This window comes from Cupressus sempervirens, chromosome 1 (assembly GCF_028749045.1).
Source record: "Cupressus sempervirens isolate cs-2001-9-10 chromosome 1, ASM2874904v1, whole genome shotgun sequence".
Taxonomy (NCBI): domain Eukaryota; kingdom Viridiplantae; phylum Streptophyta; class Pinopsida; order Cupressales; family Cupressaceae; genus Cupressus; species Cupressus sempervirens.
In genome coordinates this window covers 827,529,325-827,550,183 of record NC_143118.1, presented here as the reverse complement: position 1 = coordinate 827,550,183, position 20,859 = coordinate 827,529,325, and the positions used below count along the sequence as shown (strand labels likewise).

Here is a 20,859-nt window from a genome sequence, read left to right as displayed (position 1 = left end):
TTAATGCCATCCACTTGCACATCTCTAACATCCCTAATCTAATCCTAAACCCAAGCCTAATCCACCCCTTAATGTTGTCACATTCCCTAAACAAGTTTAAGACTTTCCTAAAGCAAACCAAAGCCTCCCCTCAAAATATCCCAACCACAAACTTGATGAAGCTCACAAACCCTTAAATGCTCTTACAAGCCCACTCATGACTCTTACACCTCTCCCACTCATGACTCTTACATCCCTCTTACATATTCAACCTCCCTCATCATGCCTTTAACTAACCCTTTATCATATCCTCTCACACTCATCCTCCTTGTGACAAGTGTCACCTTCCCATTGGTGCTAAACAAGCACAATCCATGTGCTCTCTTTTGAGTGCATCCTAGCCCTCCTTAAGCTTTCATCTCTCCTTGCATCTAAGCCATCCATCCCTCTACCCCTTGGCCTATAAATTAAATCCCATCCCAAGCCATTTCATCACAATCCTTTTAGTAAAGTCATAATGCTAGTTTGAGAACCAAAGCCATCAACCATACCCTTATAATGCCAAATTGAGAGCTCACAAGGCTACCAATTTGCCATTACCCATCTCCACCATTGAAGCAATTGAGCAAGCATATTGAGCATACATCCACATCAAAGGACACATCTACCAAATCAAGGAAGCATGGGGTGTTTCCTCTCTTAGGTTTGCATTCCTTAGTTTGCTTTCTTTGTCTAAACTTATATGTGAATTTAGTTTTAGTTTGTGAATGTTTCTCTTATTGTTAATATTCTTTGCAAACTAAATCTTGTTCTACAGGAACCAGTCATTTATATTGTACTCAATAATAAAAATTAGGATCTGGTAACTGGGGTATGCCCCTTTTAATAATGTAATAATAAAGGACTATGTCCTGGGCAAGACTAGAGGTTTTCTTCTCCGCTCTTTCCTACCAATGCACGTTTGAACGAAGATACTCTAATGTATTTTTATTTTTATTAAATTAATATAATTAGAGACTTCGACCATTTACCCAACACTTAAAATTTATTATTAAAAAAAAAAAAAAAGATTTACTTATAAACTTAGATTTTTAAAATTTCTTATTTACATATTAAAAACTTTCAAAACCATTTTAAAATTTGATAATATGTCCATGGAATTAGAAATAAAAAATGAAACACAACAATAAATTTTAGAATGAAAATTAAATATTGTAAATTAAACTAAATAGACCATTTCATATTTTAAAGACATTTAACATAAATTTATAACACCATTGTTATTCTTAGCAAGGTTGAAGATCGGACGCCAGGAATTGTGTTGTCGGCCAAAGAATTCTGACTGCCCGGAAACACTTTCGAAGCCAGGGCTGAAATAGGGCAATGAGTTGTGGAAGCAAAAAACCTCATGTCGCTATTGAGACCACCGACCAAGGTACCCTTTCAAATGTAGGGACCAATTTGGAAACCTAAAAATAATAGACCACAGATCGAGTTGAGTGATTTCCTCGCATACAGCTCCTGGCTTAAGGTCTACATATCACATTTCAGGTATGCAAATAGTTCATAGTTTGGTTCACCCATTGGCCTCTCTTATGCGTCTGATTGTTTGGGAGCAAATTCATGCTCATTGTCTGCGACTTAGAGAACATTGTGCGGACAACTGATCTTTGGATGTCCTTCCAAATCGTTTGACACCGTAATTTGCATTCGTCTTCCCTTTATGATTTGATGGAACCCCTCAATTCTTTGTTGAAGCCCTCATTTATGTACAGATTACGAGGACGATGGAAATGGTTGTGGAACTTAGCAGGTTAATTTATAAACAAAAGGAAGCCTGTGATATGGTTGACTAAATGCCTGTCATGCAGATATGTGTTTTGTTCTGAATTTTAGATATTCCCTCCGCGACTTACGTTAAGTTGCATGGCAAAGTGATGGAAGTTCAGAAACACTTTCGTATAAACCAGCCTCCCAAAAAGTACGACATGTTTCACAAGATCATATTCTGTCTGGCTGACAAAATATCATTGTACAAGAATGAGAGTTCTCTCCCCACCCCCCCAATAATTGAATATCGATTTTCCTAATCCTTGTAAAATTGCAAATTCTATTAGCTCTTGTAGTTTGTAGAAGTTTGCGAATGTTCTGTTACAGGTGGCAGAGATTCTATATGAATGAAATTGGAAAAACAAAATACTTTCTCAAAATCACAGTCGTCTACTAAAAGCATATTGACTAGACGTTTAAATCCCATCCTAACTAATACTTTGAGGTGTCAATAAAGATGAAAATTTGGTTATCTGGTTTTATCCCATAACACGTGATATTATTGGCTGCAAAATGTGGAAGTCATGCTGCGGAAGCCAACCGAAGGGGATACCGCCTTTATTCCTACATAATAACCATAGCTGAAAGAATATGTAGTCACAATGGAACAAAAGTGAATTCGAATCCCAAAAAATAGATTAGGAAAATGCCATGAATGATGCAAGAAATCAATCTTTGAATCAAAGAGATTAAGGAAAAATGCTATGTGGGAATAATGTTTCTTGTTAAGCTGGTGACCTTTCACAAGAACAGCTCTCAAGAAGTCTGCAAATTACTTGGGTAAAAAGTTTGCACAAGATCACAATAATATAATTAATATAATTAGAAGAGTGTTGCAAGTTTGCCAAAGTTTATAAAAGGGAAGGTTCACAAAACAATGACAATTTTCCAAGAGATTTGAATATAAGACAAAGAACCTGAAAAGAGTTTGGAAAAATAGCTGAAAGAGTTTGGTACAACACAAAAACAAAAGCTAAATGCAAAACATTCAACAAAATGTCTCAATGAAATTTCAAGCGAGAAACTCGCAAACTGTCTGATAAAATGTGTGGATGGCATTATATCTTAACGAAAATGAAAACGACTTTCCCCAACTTCGTCTCCTGATCCATAATCATAATACAACCTGATTTCCATTAAGTATCACAGTGAAGTGCATCCCCAAAGCCTCTAAACAATTGGCTTTGGGGGTTTACTCGGGAAAAATTTAAGAACATGTACAAGCCTGAATAAAATAGAAAACAAAACTGGTGATAAACAACTCGAAAAACAAGTCGTACTTTGTAATGATCAATGCATCATTCTCACAGCGAACATATGGACACAAGCGAGTCTTGTAAATGGATCTCTTGGTGAAGTAGTTGATATTGTGTATAGTCTTGGTTGCACACCATCTAATGTATCAATGTATGTTGCATCAAGGATTGATAATTGTAATGGACCCCTGCAGAACAAAGATGATCCCAAGATTATAATGATAACTTCTGTATCATTGGGCAGTCGAAGGCAAATACCACTCACAATGGCATGGGCTATAACTGTACACAAATCTCAAGGTCTGACATTGCAAAAAGCAACAATCCACATTGGCAAAATGGATAGGCATGGGTTGACATTCTTAGCTATGTCTAGTGTCAGAACATTGAATGACCTTCACATTCAGCTGATGTTCTCCTTTGAGAGACTTTAAATTGCAAGACAATTTGTACACAATCTCAAGGGAAAAAGAGGAAGCCCGTTTGCAACAGTTCTCTCTCTAGCAAATCTAAGGTACACAGCTAGACGCAACCATTATCTTAGGACACTAAATGTTATAAATCTCTTGAACATTCTCCTAATAAATTTAACCCCCCTCGCATTGATTCACCTTAATTCCAACAGTTTTCATAGTTCAGTTTTCGCAGGTCTTGAAGGCAGCTATTCCTAAACATTTTTGGACCGTGAGAGCATTTTTGTACAATGCTTGACAACTTTAAAAAATGATCCATTCAAAGTTCAGTTTCGCAGGTCTTGAAGGCAGCTATTCCTAAACATTTTTGGACTGTGAGAGCATTTTTGTACAAGACTTGACAACTTTAAAAAATGATCCATTCAACCATATTTTATTTTAGTTTCCTGCATTTGTAAACCATAAAATACTTGATCCATGAAAATATAATGTACAATTTCTTCCAATACTATCAAAAATATTAGACAAAGCATATTTTTCTATCGGGGTAACCATTTCTCCCTGCTGGTGCAAGTGCTAGTTATATTAGAAATCAACAATCCCATAAGCTTTTTTCAACTTCCAGCGTGAATCTTTTCTCAACCTTGAAGCTCTAAAGCCTCAATATTTTTAGGGCTACTTTTGTTTACTGAAAATTCTGCCTTGGTAGGGTTTTGTGTAATCTCTCCTACACGCTCTTCCATTTTTTTCCATTGGTATCATTGATTGTATGGCACTATCAGTGCAGAATCTTGACATAAGTAACTTCTATGGTTCCATGAGTTTTTTTGGGAATCTGTATGTTGCTGGACTATTTTCTGTTGTGTTTTATTTAATTTGAAAACAATTCTGTTGTTATTTCTCAAATAAAGATATTGTTTTTGTGATTTTGTCTCTCTTTTCTTAGAATAATATTGCTGTAATACCTAGGGTTAGAGCCCTATTTACCTCTTCATGTAGAGGATAATTTTGTGACAGTTATCCTGGCATAATTACTTACTGTTGAATTGATACCAGCTACTGGTGACTCTGTAATGTGATAGTTGCCAAACTATGTTCGCATAGAGTGATTTGTAATATCGGAGAATCTCTTTATGTCTAAGTTTGAACATATTGCATTCTTTTGTATAGCAAGTTTTAATAGAGATCAAAGCAGCTTACTGAGGTAAACTTATTTGATTTCTACCTAGAAACTTTGTATATTAGACAATATATTTCTTCATTTGTTTGTACCATTATACTAGCCCTTGTAGTTCAAAGACCAAATGTCATAAGACTATGGATTGAAGTGACACAAAATAACTAATTTTTTAAAAGAAATATGTTTATAAGTGGCAAACAGCTTGGTTTCCTTATGGGTACATCCTTTTACATGGTTGGTTAAATGGTTAGGACAAAGTGATACAATTAGGTACCATCAAGCTTTTGGTATTATTACATTCTTTTCTGAAACTCTGTGTTTTTGTTAATTAATAGAGCTAATATCTCTGCTTTTTCATTGGTTTTCAATGATTCAACATCCTTTTAGAAGCAATTCTTGTCATGCCTGTTTCTGACAGGTCTATCTTTAAACTACTAGTTATGAATAACCACAGACAATTTCTCTCAAAAAGTTTGGTATAAAGATTTTGTATGTGAAAAAAATTGCACATTTGGCATTTGTCTCTTGTGGTCCTTAATCCTTTAATTTTGTTCTCTTAGTGTTGTTTTCCATTGCAAGAGACAAAGAATCTTCTATATTCTTCTTTTTATGCAACTTCAAAAGGGTTTAGTTGCTTTCCAATGCAAAAGATGCACAACATTATTTCTTCTTGGTGCCATTTAACACAGTATATGTGAGCCTTGGCTAATTTAGTCCTATCGTGATTAATGAGCTCTCTAATGTAGAAGTATTCAACTCAATTCTTTTTGCTTATAGCATATTTATTCTCCTCTTCTATACTTTGGCACCTATGCAACTATGAATCGTCAAATCTTTGACCTCTATTCAAAACAATGAAACTTGTGTCCTTATTATTGTACAAAAATTAGTTGCTTTAAAGAAAAAAGATTCCTATAAGTCCATCTTCAATCTCTCCAAATAGGACCTGGAGATTCTATTCACATTTGAGAAAAATATGTTGGAGAAGTTGTTAATGTATAGCATCAGCAGAAGTAATGATGCTCGTCTGATATATACAAATCTGTATTTAGGTTCTTAGATAAATGTTTATTATTGTTTCTTATGTGTGTGTGTGTGTAATAACATTATCGGCAGACAAACTGTATTATATCAGTGGTCTTTATTTGTTCGGCATTGTTATGTAAGTGCGATTTACATCGGAGGTACTGGATTATATATTCCCGATGGCTTTATACTAACTAATGCTTGTTAATCATGCCACCATAGAGGCATGACTCTTCGTGGCCAAAGGCCACGTAGAGTAATGACTCTACAGGGGTCATGACCCTTCACCATTGTATACATAGATAGGCAGGTCGCTGTGGATAAATATCAATATACGGCATAATAAGTTACAGCGATCTGCACTATCAAGATTATTCTAAACTCTCTCCTTCACACTTCTTGCTGAAAGGTAAATATCATATGCACTCTACAATACAGATTATTAGCAGACATAATTGAAGATCGTTGTCACATCAGCAAGCACAGAACAGTCACCATTTGAGAATCAAATTGATTCTGCAGTTATACAAGTAAGAGTATTTATCCATATTTGTTGTAATAGTTTTATCTATCAGAAATATATAAAACTAACATGGTATCAGAGCCATTCTGATAAGAAAAGCTATTATTCAGAATTAAAATCTAAAATTTCAGATTTTTTTTAAAAGCTAAATTATATTATTAAAATGGCGAATCATGTGAGATTAGAAGATAGGCTTGAGGGTGCATCTAATTTCTCATCATGGAAAATTAGAGTAATGATAATATTAAGGGAAATGGAATTAGAGGAATATATTGAAACAAACATATCCATCCTGAAAATGAACTAGAGAAAGTAACATGGAAAAGACATAATAATAAAGCAATAAAAATTATAATAGATTTTATAAAAGATAATATTCTTCCATCTATATCTAGTCTCAAGACTACATTTGAGATGTTCTCACTATTCGAGATACATTTGAAATCAACAATACTAGTAGATTATTAACCCTAAAACAATATCTACTATATATAAATATGAAAAATGGAGAATCTATTACTTCATACTTCCTAAGGATTTCTGAATTAAAAGATCAACTTGCAACAATGGAAATCGAGTTGATGACAAAGAACTCAGCATGATAGCACCAAGAGGTCTTCCTCTATCATGGGAAACATTTATTCGAGGTTTAAGCTCTCCATCCAAACTCCCTAAATTCGATTTATTAAAGAATTAATGCACACAAGAAGAATTTCGATTAGTCTCAAGAGGGCTAAGTACAAATCATGAGGGAGAAATTCAATCACTTAATGTAAAATCAAACAAGAAAAAAAAATTCAAATACAACAAAAGGGAATCCAACAAATCACATAAGCAACGTGATTGGTCCAAAGTTAGATGTTTTAAATGTGATAAAATTGGTCACTCCTATAACTTTGCCCTGAAAAGAAGAAAATTCAAGCAACCTTAGCAGAAATCAAAGGAGAGGGTGTAGAGAAAGAAGAAAGAGAAAACTATGCTTTTTACTTAGCCCTTTCAAGTGAATTAAACTCAAACCACAACACTTGGATCATAGACAGTGGAGCATCTCAGCATATCACCGGTTTTAAAGACAAATTTGAAACTTTCTTTGAACAAGCCTTAGAAGAAGTTACCATTGGAGATGACTCTACTCATCCTATCAAAAGAATTGGTTCCTGTTCAATTTACCTAAATTCAGAAATTACCCTACAACTCAAAAATGTTTTATATGTACCAGGAATAAAGAGAAACCTAGTCTCTATTTCTGGTTTTGCTGATCAAGGATTCAAAATCACATTCCAAGAGGACAAAGTTCTATCTTGGCCAAAGAACTTTAATATCAAGAAAACCATTTCCATCGGATTTAGAGATGGAGGTCTATATAAACTTTGTAATAATAAAAACCTAGCTCTTAGTCATGAAACTTCAAATTCCACTGAAATTTGGCATAGGAGGCTAGGTCACCTTCACTATCGTGTATTATCATCCCTAGGACAAATTGTAAAAGGTTTACCTAGTCTCAAAACTGATCACTTAAGTACTTGCAAAGGATGTGCTCTAGGCAAAAATACTAAACAATTATTTCCTAAAAGTGTTCACAAATCTAAATCCATTCTTGAACTAATCCACACTGATCTTTGTGGTCCTATGTCTGTACCTTATCTTAACAGGTGCTTCTTCTATGTAATTTTTATTGATGATTACTCTAGAAGAACTTGGATCTATTTTCTAAAACATAAAGAATCAATTGAAGTTTTATCAAAATTCAAAGAGTTCAAAGCCTTAGTTGAAAATCAATCAGGACAAAAGATAAAAATTGTAAGGTCAGACAATGGAGGTGAATACATCTCTGATATTTTTAAGAATTTTTGCATTGCTGTTGGGATTAAGAGGGAGTTTTTTGTACCATATAATCCTTAACAGAATGGAGTTGTTGAACATAAAAATAGATCACTTGTTGAATCTGCTAGAGCAATGATGTACGATCAAAACCGTCATATTTCTTTCTGGGTTGAAGCATCTAACACTGCAGCCTACATTCAAAATAGATGTCCACACTCAGTATTAGAGAAGACCACTTCAGAAGAAGTATTCACGAGCATTAAACCTGATCTAAGCCATTTAAGAATATTTGGATGTCCTGTTTATATCCACATTCCTAAAGAGAAAAGAACAAAACTAGAACCTTCTGGAAAGAAGGGGATACTTACTAGATATAGTGAAACAAAAAAAGGATACAGGGTCTTCATTCCAGGTCAAAGAACAATTGAGATTAGTAGAGATGTGAAATTTGAAGAAGATATCGCCTTTAATATCTCTAGAAATAGTGATGAATCCATTATTGAATCTATTCCTGAAGTAGATGAAAATCAACAAGCGAAAATTGAGAGGGAGAATGATATTGAACCATCCTCTTCCACTGTGTCTAATCATGAAGATTCTGAAAATGTCAACAATAAAAAGAGGCCACTCTAGGCTAGGAAAATGATAGAAGAAAATCAGGTTGAACCTAATGAAGTGATTTGAGAAAGCAAAAGAACAAGAAATCAATCATGTTATGTTGCATTATTAACTGAACTTATAAAAATTGAATGTTCTATTCTAATGTTAAAGAAGCACTTTCATATCAATCTTGGAAAGAAGCACTTTCATATCAATCTTGGAAAGAAGCAATGATTGAAGAATATAACTCTATACTAAAAAATGATGTCTGGGATGTTGTACCAAGCCCTAAAAACAAATCAGTTGTTTGTTCCAAATGGCTATTTAAGATTAAACATGCATTTGATGGCAGTACTGAAAAGTACAAAGCTAGGTTTGTAGCATAGGGTTTCTCATAGAAAGAAAACATTGATTATGAAGAAACATTTGCACCAGTTGTTAGATATACTTCAGTTAGAACCATCTTGGCTATTGTAGCATCCAAAGGATGGAAGGTTCATCAAATGGATGTCAAAAGAACATTCTTTAATGAAAAAATTGAAGAAATTTATATCGAGCAACCAAAAGGATTCAACACTCATGACAACAAAACTCACGTTTGTAAATTAAAGAAAGCCCTTTATGGTCTCAAATAGGCTTCCAGAGCGTGGTATGAAGGATAGACAACTATCAAATGAAGTTAGGATATTCTAAAAATGAAGTTGATCCTAATTTATATTTCAAAATAGATGGTGATGATATGATTATTCTTGTGTTATATGTTGATGATTTGTTGATAATAGGTGAGGAACATCTCATAAAGAAATGCAAACAAGAACTCACAGCAGAGTTTGAAATGAAAGACTTAGGTTTACTTCACTACTTTCTTGGATTAGAAGTTTGGCAACAGGATAACTACATTCTTCTGAATCAAGGAAAATATACAATTGATATTTTAACAAAATTTGGAATGATGGAATGTAAACCAACTACTACTCCTATGCAAGTAAATCTACACAAGTTGAAAGATGATATGATCAAATCAGAACCTACAGATTCTACTTACTACAGACAGATTATTGGATCTTTAATGTATTTGGTGAATACTTGTCCTAACATATGTTATGCTACTAACACCTTGAGTCAGTTTATGTGTGCACCAAAGAAGATACATCTACATGCAACTAAATACATTTTGAGATATCTAAAAGGTACTATTGGAATGGAAATCAAATATGATAAAGTCAACATCAAACTTCATGGATATTTTGATTTTGATTGGACAGGCAGTCCTACTGAATGTAAGAGTACTTTTGGATATTGTTTCAGTTTAGGATCTGGTATGGTTTCTTGGTCCAGCAGAAAACAAACTTCAGTTGCTTTAAGTTCCACCGAAGCAGAATACATTGCATCTTCTTTGGGTCCCAGAGAAGCGGTATGGCTACGAAAGTTGTTAGCAGATTTGTTCAAAAGACCTTTGAAGCCCACTGTGATTCATTGTGATAATTAAAGTTGCACAAAGCTTTCAACCGGTCTAGTTTTCCACAATCGCTCCAAACATATTGAAATTCCTTACCACTACATTCGAGATATGGTTAATCGTGGAATCATTCAACTGGAGTACATTAGTACTAATGAGCAAACAACTGATATCTTTACCAAGCCTCTTGCTAAAGTGATGTTGAAATACTTCAGAGAAAAATGTGGTATGATTAATTTGTAATATTGAATATTGAATTAAATTTTTTTCAGTTCATGTGAGTTTATACTTCTATTGTTGTTTAGTCGCATTAGATATGTAATGAAAGGTGACGATCTTTGATGGACATATTTATTTAAAAGGTAATTATTTGTAAGGTGATGATCTTGCAAATGATAGGCCTGTTATCATGGACATCTCTAGATATTGCTTCGGGCAATTAGAGATCATAGATAACGAACCCATAATATTATCATGAACATCTCTAGATATTGCTTTGGGCGATTAGAGATCATAGATAACAAACTCATTTGTGTTACCATGGACATCTTTAGATATTGTTTCGGACAATAAGAGATCATGGGTAACAAATTTCTATGTTATTACTATGAACATCTCTAGATATTGTTTCGAACAATTAGAGATCATAGATAATATATTCATTACGATTACTCTAGATATTGTTTCGGACAATTAGAGATCATAATGTACATTATGATAGCGTTCATAGCTTGGTGATTTTTATTATCTGACTAGTCACTGTTTCAGAGTGTTAAGATCAGATAATGTGATCAAATATTCTATTCTAAAATCTAATGGTGTATTACTTCTCCCTTGCTAAGAGGGAGTGTTAATGTATAGCATCAGCAGAAGTAATGATGCTTGTCTGACATATACAAATCTGTATTTAGGTTCTTAGATAAATGTTTATTATTGTTTCTTATGTGTGTGTGTGGATTAACATACATGTAATAACATTATCGGCAAACAAACTATATTATATCAGCGATCTTTATTTGTATCAGCATTGTTATGTAAGTGCGATTTATATCGGAGGTATTGGATTATGTATTACTGATGGCTTTACACTAACTAATGTTTGTTAGTCATGCCACCGTAGAGGCATGACTCTTTGTGGCCGTAGAGTCATGACTCTATGGGGGTCATGACCCTTCACCATTGTATATATAGATAGGCAGATTGCTGTGGATAAATATCAATAAAAGGCATAATAAGTCCCAGCGATCTGCACTATCAAGATTATTCTAAACTCTCCTTCACACTTCTTGCTGAAAGGTAAATATCATATGCACTCTACAGTAAAGATTATTAGCAGACATCATTGAAGATTGTTGTCACATCAGCAATCACAGAGCAGTCACCATTTGAGAATCAAATTGATTATGCAGTTATACAAGCAAGAGTATTTATCCATTTTTGTTGTAATAGTTTTATCTATTAGAGATATATAAAACTAACAGAAGTAACCTTGGATGCACTAGATAAATTAGCTTATCCGCTCTTACATATCAATGGATATGGACTCTCCTCAAATTCGAAAGCATTCTCTTATCTTAATAACTTGGAGAAGAACTATACTCTTAACATGTGATCGCTTTCTTTTGTGCTTGCCCAATGGTTCATAGATCACTTGTGGGAGCCTAGTATCACCATTGAAAACAAGATAGTGGATGATGACCAATTAGAGATAGTCACTTTGGCGTGCTTGATACTAGATGACGGCAAGAAAAATAGGTGTCATTTTGATGTTCAATATATTATGGCTTAGTATAGTATGGTGCTTTGGATATTGAATTGCAAACAATTCAAGAGGATACATGAAGGATGCAACTCTACAAATTCCTAGTATTATGAAGGTAAAGCAATTCCTCATCATTTTGGGTGAACACAAGATATGCAAAGACCATGATATCTTGGATCTTGTATGGTTGGAATTCAAGAGAAAGGGGGTAGAGCATCAAGGCATTAAAGATGGGCCTTGAAATGTTTCCATGGTTAGGTGCAAGGAATATCAATGGGTGATAATCAAGACCTCTTTCAAAGATGAGACGCTTGATTACAGTGGTATTTGTTAAGTCACACTTCTAGGGTGGATGCCAAATGAAACAAGTGTAAGATGGATATTTCTTATTGAGGATCTTTAACTTGACTTAATAAGAATGAGTAATGGTTGTCATGGATATGAACCAAGGGCTGCTTTGAGTATGGTCCCCAATTGTAAATCTGCTGCCCTCAACATTATTAGCACATCAATGTTTTCCTTACAGCCAAAGAAGAGATTTTAGTCAAATGTTGGTAGAGTTTACAACTTATTACCATTGTTGCGATGTTTTCAGCTAGTAGAAGGTGGTTTCCAACCATTACACTATTTTTGTCTTGAGCAAAAGAACGCAATATTGCAGCCAAGGTATAGATAATATCTATTGATCTAATTTTGATTGTAGGAGGATCACATGCGGGGATCACTAAATACAAACATTCCAACATTTTTAGTGCAGTTGGTGTAAAGATTTTGGGCAATGCATAACTTTTACAGCCAACTTCTAGCACACAGAGAATTTGATCCAAACCCTCTTGCAAGTTGTAACACTTGGGACACCATGGTACAAATATTTGGTGTCCAAGGTAAAATTGTAACATCAACCTAGAAGAGGCAAGCATAATGATTGGCATGTATGGGTCTCATTTCTTTGATAGGTATACTATAGAGCTGAAGTTTAATGAAATGGAAACAAGCTTGGTGATATTAAAGGTGCATTGAATGACCTAATAGGTGGAAACTTTTTATGAGGTCTTGAAATTCATAGAAGAGAAATAAAGAAAAATAAAGAATATTTGGAACTAGAACCCTAGCTAATTATCAAAGGGTTGCAAAACTAAACCAGTCATTGCCTTGGATCAAATATCATTCTAAAAAATATCCTGTTAATCAACAAAAGAAGATTTCTCCTATTGCAAGAAAGACTAATGGTGGCCAAACCAAACTTAGAAGAGAAAATATTTGCTTCCTATGGAAGGGATCTTAGGAGCCTAACCACAAGTATTGGAGCATACTAGACCAAAGAAGTGATGACATCAAAGAAGAAGCTTGTAAAATCTGATGTATAATAAGAAAATAAGGTCAAATATGAGGATTAGAGGCCTCCATGTTTCCCCTCCTCTCCTCAAAAGATACTCTTTGCTACAAGCAACTCATGCATCTGCTCCCACCTTTTCTATGATATATTTTGCTATTTGATGAGGTGCCAAACCTTTATTATTATTTCTTGGATATATAAGATCAAATCTGAAAGATTCAAGCATTCAACATGTAGATTTCCGAGAAAGAAAATTCATTCTCAATCTGATATAAAGTTAGTAAAACTTTACATAGTATTTGCCTTGCTTGGATTAGAGCTACGGTCTCAAGGTCAAGCCTTGTGGAGTGTGGTGGGCATGATTGTCCCTTTTGGATGGAACCCCAATGTGTTGATTAAACCCTTGGCAAATGTTCCTTCATTGTGCTAGCAAGTGTAATCGAACTAGATGATGGGGCCAACAGCCCCATGTCCAAAAGGGAGCTAGCCTGTGCTAGTACTTCTGTGGGTCAAAAACCCCACACTTAATGTTGGTTGGTATTGTTTACCATTAATTCAAGCTTTTTGGTTTAGTGCTTGCCATGCTTGGTATCAGAGCTGAGGTCTCAAGGTTGGTCTTGCAGAGCATGGTGGGCATATAATACTCTTGTTGGAATAAAACTTAGCATGTTGGCCAAATCTTGACAAACGTTCCTTTATTGTGTTGGCAAGTGTGTACTTGAATCAGATGTTGGGGCCAACAATCACGTTTCCATGAAGGGGCTGGCCTATTTGGCACACTGATGGGACAAAACCTTTGACATTGCTTGTTAAATTTTCTCTAATTTATGTAGGTCAGGTCTGATTTGCGTAATTTGACTAGTGCAACTTGGGATTCCTAGCATAGTTCACTTTTGCCAGTGACAATCCTTAGCAATCTAAGTTGCACTTGAAGGAAGTGTTGCTCCAAGACATCTTTTGTAAGTATGACCCAATGAGCAAACATTGCCAAACTATTGAAGGTAAAATTTTGAGGGTTGCAGGCCAGATTTGAAGATAGGAAAATCACAAGACTCATTAACTTCCATTCATATTGTTTAGTGAATTTTATACCAAGGGTCAAATAGTTGATCATAACTTGTTGTTAGGGTCGAAGGCCTCTATATCATTTCATAAATTAATATTAGATGTAGTAGTGTCATATTTAATCATTGAGGAGATCTACCTCCATTCCACCAACAAACCTTCAAACCCTCAGTTTTGGGTTGAGATCAAGCAACATTAGAAGCAACACCAAGGAGATCTAGGCTAATTCCTATGTATTCATTAAGTTGGAGTGTCAATAGCATGACCAATTATTTTGCCCTAACCAAGGTTGTTCCTCTGCAAGAAAGCCTCCAGCTCATAAATTATGACTGTGGTTGTAAGTGATCTTGTTTTTTAAATCCTAGTAATATAGATTGAAACCCTGGATGCTTAGTAATTTTTGTCCTAAACCCCGCCTGCCCCTTGGCGCGACGTCTCCTATCGAGCTCGGTAGATAAGATAGTGTTCAACACTGTGGCATGCAGAGTGGTGAAGGTACACGGTTGGTCATGATGGTCCTGTTATTGCCTGGTTTCGAAGTCACCCCTTCCTTATGTATCAGATAGATCACACGCCTCGATCAAGAGTCAGGGAAAGTAGTGCACGCCACTTTGTTAAAGAGTGTGGGGAAGAAGGAGCCCAAGATAGAGGTACCAAGCTTGAATAGTTCAGCTTGAAACCCTTCCTCATTTGCTGCTTTGGTACATCTCATGGATCTAATACCCTCAAATCTTGGAGAGGGTGAATAAACGACAATGAGGGGGACTAAGATAGATAGAGGGATGGCCGGAAATATTGTCAAGGGAAGAGGTATGGATGGTGAGAGAGTGAAGGTTGACGGTGGAAGGATGGGGGTGGCAGGGCAACAAGGTGCACCAGAAAAGCTTGGGGTTACGGATAAGCGTATCGTGAAAGGATTTGCAGTAGGAGATGATGAACAACCATTTCTTATGGTGAAGAAAGAGGTGGTAAGAGAGGTCCAACCAAGGGTAAGTGGGGGAGCCAACAACAAAGGCAGAGCACAAGGAGTGATGAAAGGTTTGCAGGGCAAATGTTCTGGCACTTGGTGATGCGAGAGGAGAAAGTGGTGTGGTGTAGGATGGAGAGGAGAGCAAACTCCCTAATCACCATAGCCAGTAAATAAAACATGGAAGACGATTGGCTAGAGTCAAAGAAGCGATCACGAGGGAGGAGCCGTCTAAGGTGGAGGAGGAAGAGGTCCATGTCACTCTTAGAGAAACGGAAAAGGGGATCGGGATGGGCCACAACCAACGGGAGATGAGTGATAGTGAAACTATAGCTAAAGTAAAGATCCTAGATCTAGGGAAGCACGGGAGGCCATTCAGAATAACAAGCCTAGAAGACTTGCAAAGCTAGAGGAGGTGGCGACCATAACAAGAAAGAGGTCCAAAGGCGTCATCAGAGAGATGCTGAAGGCCCAAACTGGTGGCATCAGTCTCAATGGAACAGGTCAGATCGGATTTGTGATTACGAAAAGGAGTCTAAAGGTCTCTGGTTCGTGCATGCAAGTCCCCCAGGATGATGATGTCAACCATAGCTGCAAACTTGGAGATGCACTCGTGCAAATCCACAAAAGGGTCACTGACCTCAGTATTATGTAGCATATGGTGAAGAGGCAGGCGGAAAGTAGCAAACAACCACAAAGATTTCATTGCAGTGGTGACTCCTGCAGTCAATCCGGATCCACAAAAGCCTAGCAAAGGTGTCAAAGTGTACAATAGAGGTAGAGCTGAAAAGACCTTCTCTAATCAAGCAGGCAACACCCCTTGAACCGTAAACCTCGCCTGAAGTACGAACCTCATCTCTACAAACTAACAACCACTGGTAACCATCATATCGAGGTAGAGGGCGAACAAGGCTCTTCTGAGTCTCAGCGACAACTAGAATATATGCAAATCCCACCGCATCTTGAAGTAGACCAGACAAGGACCATAATTATGCATTAGCATTCCAATTGTTGACAAGCAAGGAACCAGTGGAGGGTTCACGCTTGCCCAATTGCTGGCGAGACTGCCGTTTGGGGACTGATATCGATACCCAGCCACTGAGAGGTGAGTCTTGAATAATTGCTCTAAGGTTTTGAATAATTGCCCATTTACAGCTGCGCCTTACCTCGATAACAAGATCCTTGGTCTGCTTCAGCTCTGCCACCTGTGATCTCATGAGATCCTCATCAAGAAAAATCTTAGTGGGAAGAGGGCATAATAAGTTGTTCCCCCAAGTGCCTGAAGCCTATCAGCTAGAGATAGAAATCTGAGGTATAGTGTGTTATTCGGGCCAAGCCAACATCTATCCAAAGTAATATCTAAGATACCAAAAAGATCCTTAAGAAAGGAGTATCTTGCTGAAGTGGGGTCCACAGTAGAGGTAGGGAGCCCTCAGAACCACAAATTTAGTTCACGTGCGCGCCTTACCCGTTTGTCAACAATCTTATTATAGACTAACTTCTCAACCCTACCAAGAGGTACAACTTCCTTATTGCATAAGGAGGCCCAAGATTTAACTTTCTACTTTGTGTCGGAGAATAGGTCACAGTGTTTGGAAATCATTTCGGTGCGCTTGTCTCGCATGGTGTCGATTTCACCCAGCTGCTCAATGATAGAGTCTAGGTTCTACTTTAAATTTGCAACTTCAGAAGAAAAGATGGCAGAAAAATTGTTAACGATAAAGGAGCTGGACTCGGTTTGCATTTGGAGCACACAGGTTGTTTGAGAGAGAGTAGGTACACTGTCCCTTAGTTGCGTGTTATCAGTTTCCAGTTTGGTGAGGCAGTCAGACAATCTCTGATATGTCAAAGAAGGGGGTTGCGACTGTGGAGTTTTATCTTTGAGAGAGCAACCAACAGTGCAAGCAACTCACACAAGTAGTAGGCATGAGGGCAAGTCCGCAACAACAAACCGAGAGAGCAACAAACCACGATCACTAGCGGGGAGCAAAACCATAGGTATCCAACAAACACGGGCTAGAATGGAAAACGAAGTAGGAATAAGGTATATAGGAAAACTACACGAACAAAGAGTGGATAGGCGCATAACAAAAGTCACCCATGTTCGCAAGAGCAACACAGGGACACACTAGATGGAGAAACGAGAACAAACACGGGCCATAGCAAACCTAGGCAATGCCATTAGCGTCGCGCACATCCAACAAAAATGCAGAGGGAGTGTTGATGACGACACGTGAGGTTTTCTTCATGGGAGTCATTGCGGGAGGTTTCCATAAGGATTTTAAATGTTACAGAAAGGTACACAAGCTTTGGTCTAAAATTGTTTATAGTGTTTGATGACAATCCCATAAGTCACATATTGATAAATTGGATCTTTTAGATTCTCGTAGAGGGCCAACAATTATTAGATTTGTGACAAATTCTACTATGGAAATGTTGCTCGCAATGTTCTTCCCATTCATTGTGCTCTAGAATATCTTGGGATGATGGGGAACAATACATGACTTGAAGGAGTTTGTAAAATGTATTGACTCAATAGATGCCAAGAAATTATTTTGCCTAGTTGGTTCTTCGTTTACACAAGAAAAATTCCCAAGCGATCAACTGTGCATGAAAATTTGTCATAGTCTTGTGTGAATTGGAAATCAAAATGACAAATACCATTATGTTCCAAAAGCTTGGTGGATTGAGGACATTAATGAACTGGATATTGATTTTGTAATAGCAAAGTTTGCCATATAAACCAAGGGAAGAATGTCACATGGGTTAATAGGAAAAGCAATGAGGTCTAAACTCTTGAATGGCTACTTAAGTTTAGTCAAAGATGCCATTAAAATGGAAATGGATTGGTTTTAGAGGACTATGTAGAGACAACATCAATGCACAAAATTTTCTTGGAAACTATAGTAAATCATTTAACACCACAGAAAGGAATGAATTCCTGTATCTTTCTACTTGTAAAACCAAGGGAAGAATGTCACACAGGCTAATAGGAAAAGCAATGAAGGTTTACACTCATCAGTGGCTACCTGGAGTTACAACAAAAAGTGTAGTCAATGATGCCATTAAAAATGGAAATGGATTGGTTTTAGATGACTGTAGAGATGGCAATAAAGCATAGGTTCTCTTGGAAGCTATTGTAAATCATTTACCACCACAGAAAGGAATGACTTCTTGTAGCTCTCTGCTGGAGTCGGTGAATGCTACTCTATAATGCTAAGAGAGAAGCCTCCTCTAGATTGGAGATTGCAAGAAGAGTAGGGCTCAAGAAGAGTAGGGCTTCAATTGAAAGAAGCTTCACTTTGTGATGTATTGATTCCATCTTTATCGCACATAGATGACTTTTTAAGTTTTTCTATAATGTGGACCTTGTAGAATGTGTATTGGAGCATTTTCTGGTGTAGGACCAAAATCCTTAAGCTAGTCTAGGAAAAAAGCAAAGCTACTATATGAGAAGAGAGCAAGATCTTTTGAAGACGTGAAACTTTCTAAAGGTAATCTCATCTTTTGCTACTTATGGTTCTAAGTTGAGTGTTGCGAAACTTATTGATGGATGCCTAGCTGAAATTGCCTGTGATGTACAACTACCTTTGTTTAAGTTTATCGAATTGGTTGAATCTATATCTAGTTTTTATGACGTGTTCATTCTGATTTGTATAAGGGCATTGACATATAATTGTGTTAGCAACAATTTATGCACCCTTAGTTCAAAACTTTCCACTTCGCAAATGCCATCATTCCTCAAGTTGCCTAATTGTTGTTTTCCCTAAAGTCATTTCCCAGGACATCACATTGTCACAAGTTCTACAAAGCTTGCAAGCTACGGTTACATCTTTAATGCTTTCCTGAAGTTGATAACTTCCGACTAGAGCTTCAAAACTTCGAGAAGTAAGCATCTACTGATGGTGGGTTTTTGAAAGCACGACCATCATGATGTTATCATGTATTTAATGAAGCGATCCTCCCGTAGTCTTGTAAAGGAAAATCTTTTTGAATTGGGTGCAAAGCACGTCTCGTCATGAGGTGGCAAAGTACAAGGTTTAAATTTCTCATGCGCTACCCTCTTTAATAAGCTAATTGGAGTGGTTATAAATGAAGTACACATTCATTCTTCGACACCTTGTTCTCTAATGATCATCTTGCAAGTTCAGCTGCTAATTCTCTCCTGTTGAGATGGGAATTTCTGTTCGAGAGGGATACAATAATGAAGAACTTGACCTCGTGCTCCAGCCTAATCTCACAAAAGCAAAAAACGGAACAATTTGACACCATCTCTAGTATGTTCACTACTGCTCAAGATTTTAGAACTAACCATGCTCGTTACAAGAGTGATATTTTCGAGCAAGAGGGAGAGAGGGATCATGCTGAATTTGGCTTTATGTTAGCTGAAGTGGAAGAAGACTAGGCAATGGACTTAATGGTGGACCTCCTCAACCTGTTGCATGTGAACATGGATGAAGAGGAAGGAGCGGAAGATAAAGGAAATGCAGAAGTAGACTTAGATGGAATCTAAGATGTTGCCTTTTCTTGATAGTGGAAACAAAGCCGTTTCCATTTTATTTTTGTAACTGTTGCCGTCAGGAAGAGTAGTTAGTGTTATATAAGCATGGTCCTTGTAAATGGGGGGGTGGATGGATAGAAAAAAAAAGACAATTTTGGTTTTATCTTCCATGTAAAAGACTGATTTTTTTCGTTTTTCATATGAACGTAATGTCGAAATTTTGTGCTACCATTCTCTAGGCTTCTATTTTGGTGCTATGTGATGGAACTTCAAAATTTTGGCAAATTAAAGAGTTCCAAGCACCATGGCAAGGATAAAATCTTCACATCTTACCCACTACTTATACTAAAACAATATGTTTCAAACAAATGAAATTCCATGAATAAAGTATTTTGGAAAGTGAAGTTATTATGATTAATGAATGAAGCCAACAGTTGTAGAAGCATTTTCAAACTTTCAAGGAGTGACCATATTTCCAATTACCCTAATCTTTCCAGTTGTGGAGTATATTGTACGTTGTGTTGAGTTGATTACAACGATTCTGTAATAGCATGTATGGTAATATCAGAATTTAAAGTCCTGCTAGCCGAGAGTTTTGTTTGAACTTTGATGAATGAAATAGTAGATCAATCTCAAACCTATGTACATAGCTTGGGCACATTACAAAACTGTTTGTGAACAAGCATCACATAACCTCAAACTTACCAAAGAAATGATAAGCAAAGTGATGGAGACTTATAAACCAGATACATCATGTGCATGCACAAACAATGAACAACCGTCATATACAAACGTTGGAGAGGATTGTCACGACAATGAATGTAAGACCAAATGTGATAAATAGTGACATAAAGATAAAACACAGTGACTACATCAATATGATGGTTACGATAGGATCAACAATTTTGATAATATAGGAGGCAATGCCCATCACATATGGATGTAGTTCAGAATCAAGAGCGATGCATAGATTGATGGGTATCATTTGCTCTAGATGGACGCTGGTGTATATGCCTTGCGTATATGGATGAAGTCAAAGGTGAGGACTCAGGTTTTAAACCAGATTGCATTCGAATCATTCTAGGGATACCGTTAAGAGTTTCTATGCCTTGTCGAGTACCAAAAGTGATGCTTGGCA

At 36.5% G+C, this 20,859-nt stretch overlaps 1 protein-coding gene across 1 annotated transcript in view; it reads left to right on the top strand.

Moving 5' to 3' along the window:
* Window positions 1-1,261: 1,261 nt before the first annotated feature.
* LOC149580413 (ATP-dependent RNA helicase DEAH13-like) overlaps window positions 1,262-20,859 on the top strand; it is a 42,287-nt gene continuing 22,689 nt past the window's right edge. The window contains 1 exon segment of the mRNA XM_089790728.1: window positions 1,262-1,530. The gene's annotated coding sequence lies outside the window, so the exon portion shown is untranslated.